This window comes from Aegilops tauschii, chromosome 7 (assembly GCF_002575655.3).
Source record: "Aegilops tauschii subsp. strangulata cultivar AL8/78 chromosome 7, Aet v6.0, whole genome shotgun sequence".
Classification (NCBI taxonomy): domain Eukaryota; kingdom Viridiplantae; phylum Streptophyta; class Magnoliopsida; order Poales; family Poaceae; genus Aegilops; species Aegilops tauschii.
In genome coordinates, this window is record NC_053041.3 from 83,587,953 (window position 1) to 83,590,645 (window position 2,693).

At 40.8% G+C, this 2,693-nt stretch overlaps 1 long non-coding RNA gene across 1 annotated transcript; it reads right to left on the reverse strand.

The window, feature by feature from the left end:
• Window positions 1-348: 348 nt before the first annotated feature.
• On the reverse strand, window positions 349-1,955 carry LOC123494915 (uncharacterized). Its single transcript, XR_006666768.2, has 3 exons — window positions 1,841-1,955; window positions 841-920; window positions 349-729 (listed from the first exon to the last, which is right to left on the reverse strand). It is a non-coding gene; the product is annotated as an uncharacterized lncRNA (long non-coding RNA).
• Between the last annotated feature and the right edge of the window lie 738 nt (window positions 1,956-2,693).

A 2,693-nucleotide genomic window follows, 5' to 3' on the forward strand; every position in this document is an offset into this window, starting at 1 on the left:
CTACACAGTGAGGAACATGATAGCCCTGAGGAATTTGATACTCAAATTTCCGACCGTTGCTGTGCTATGCGCCAGCTGTCCCAGAATCACTACAACAAACATGCCATGTAGAGACACTCAATGTAGGTGCTAAAGGTGCATTAAATCATCTCTAGCAGATTTTAGAGTCGCTCACTGAAGCGTCCCATGAGCGTCTCCTCACGCACCGTCTCAAAGACAGTTGAGGCGCATAGGAAGCGCGTCTACATGGAAATGAGGCATTTTCAGAGCGTCCTTACAAAGCGTGTCTACATGGTATGAGACGTTTAGAGAGCATCCTTATGCCCCTAGGGGCATTGAAAAATTCATACTAGATGCAACTGCATATATGATATATCCTATTTATATTGTATAAAAAATTATTGTTCAATTGCGGTTAATGAAATTACTTGCTAATACCAAATAATTTGACTCTCATCTACATATCAGAATATATTAAAAAATTGTATGTCATCGCACAAAATAATAATGTTGTATTACAGCATAACTGAGAGAGGGAGCCAGTAGTAGTTTACAAAGTCAATTGTACACATCGTCTATAAAATAATTACATGTCTCACAAACTAGTTGATACATATATGACTTGTAGTATCTACATGTTGATAGTGGAACAATAGATCCTTGTTTTCTCTGCCTCTCTAGTTTATCCTTGTGGTTGCTGCCTTTAAAATTCGTACATAGATGTTTTTTCTGCAAAGAAAGGCAAATGAGATATAAATAAATTCATTGGAACTTCTAGTAGTAAGTTTTACTTCACTGAATAGACAACCATAAGAATAGAGAAGAGCGATATTTACATACCACATCGAGGTAAACATGCACTGCAGAAGTTCAATCTAGTTTGGTAGATGTCATGTAACCATATGAAGTGTAGAGACATACTGTAAAAAGAGAGATAAATCTTGATGTAATTGATGGATTCGCTAAGGAGAGAATGCATGAAGTATATTTGTAAGAAAAAATAACAACAATTTACAAAGAAGTATATGTACAGAAATAACAGCAGTTTAACATACAGGGACTGAGTTCTCATGGTTGTTGACACCAATAATATCTAAGCCTTAATACTAGCTCTACATAGGATGATAGTTTACCATTAAAAGACTAAATTCTCATGGTAGTTCACCTTAATAATCTTCAGTCTAATACAAAATCTACATAAGTGAGCATCACACCATTTAGCTGCTCCAGACATAGTGCAAGGCACGTGACCCAGACGTTTCACATAAGCATATATGATTAAATCTTACCAAACATGATAATATATCCATCCAGGGAGCGCTCTTTATCAGATAACATGAGAAAAGTTTCTGCAGAGGAGAAACTACATGTATGATAGTAGAAGGCATGCTTATTCCAGAAAATATTAGAACATGGGCGCAAAATTCTCATTTTCATTTATGGTGGGAATGAGGTGCTTTGATAGTTGATACACGAGCTTTAATTATTAACCGCATGAAAAAGAAAGGTTCGTAAAGAACACTGACCATCTTGTATTATCAGGGTATTTTCAGAGGTTGTTTGTCAAACACCTGCATACGTGAGTGTCCGTAATCTTGGAGAAAACAATGAAGAAAGCTATGTGTAAGATCGACATTAAATTGAACCAGTGGTATAATTAGTAAAAAATGAGTTCGGAAAAAGACAAAGTAGTGTTGTCCTAATCTTAATATAGATAATCTGAAGTACGTGCAGTGTCAGATTCTCCTCCACAATTAATTACGCATGAAGGGAGAGGCTCCAATTTTTTACTTTGAATGAATTGATAGAACAGTTGAAAAGAAAAAGTAGATCGACTCACCTACGATGAACTGGCCAAGCTGTTGCTAAAGATCCAGTGACCAGGCCTTGTGCGCTCGATCGCAGGATCCCTCATGGCCTCCAAATCACCGTGTTCCTGAGGCTGGGCCGCCGCCTGCAGGACGGCCGTACTGGGGCCGCCACCAGGAGGACAGCGTCCCCGGGGCTGCTGCTGGCGGCCGGCGAGCGCATGGCGGTGGACCTAGGATGGCGAGTCCGGTGTAGGAAGGAGAGGAGCTTGGCAAAGGAGGCGGCGTGGCATGGCGGCGCTAGGTTTAGAGGTGAGAGATCGATCTCTTTTTTCACGGTAGTTATCTTCTTAGCCCATATCGCACGATGTATGGCCGATGGTGGGTTATTTTTAGTGGGCGATGGTGGTTGAACAAAATATACGAAACCACCCAGATTTTGTTAATCGGAATATCAAGGGACGATGTGTTGTGCGTCTCAAAAAACGTCCATATGCACCAAGTGGATTTTAGTAATGAGACGTACACAAAAGCGTCGAATTGAAAACATCTCTACATGGCTATTTTGTTGTAGTGAATATCTACCCACCTAACGGTCATATCACTGAAGGGCATTTATGTCTTATCATGTCGGGCTGCTCCCTAGGCTATAAATAGCCGCCCCCTACAACCACTAGCTGGTTGGCTGCTCCGAGAGAAACTGACACTTGTCATTTGAGAGCATCCCATCCTTCGAGGACTTTTGAGCGAAAATCATCAAGTGAGGAAAACCCAAACTTAAACACCCACAAACCCAAAGTGATTGAGCATCACTGAAGAGATTGATCCTGTGTGGATCCGACGCTTGTTACCATCGAAGACTGTGCTTCTTCCAGACGGTTAGGC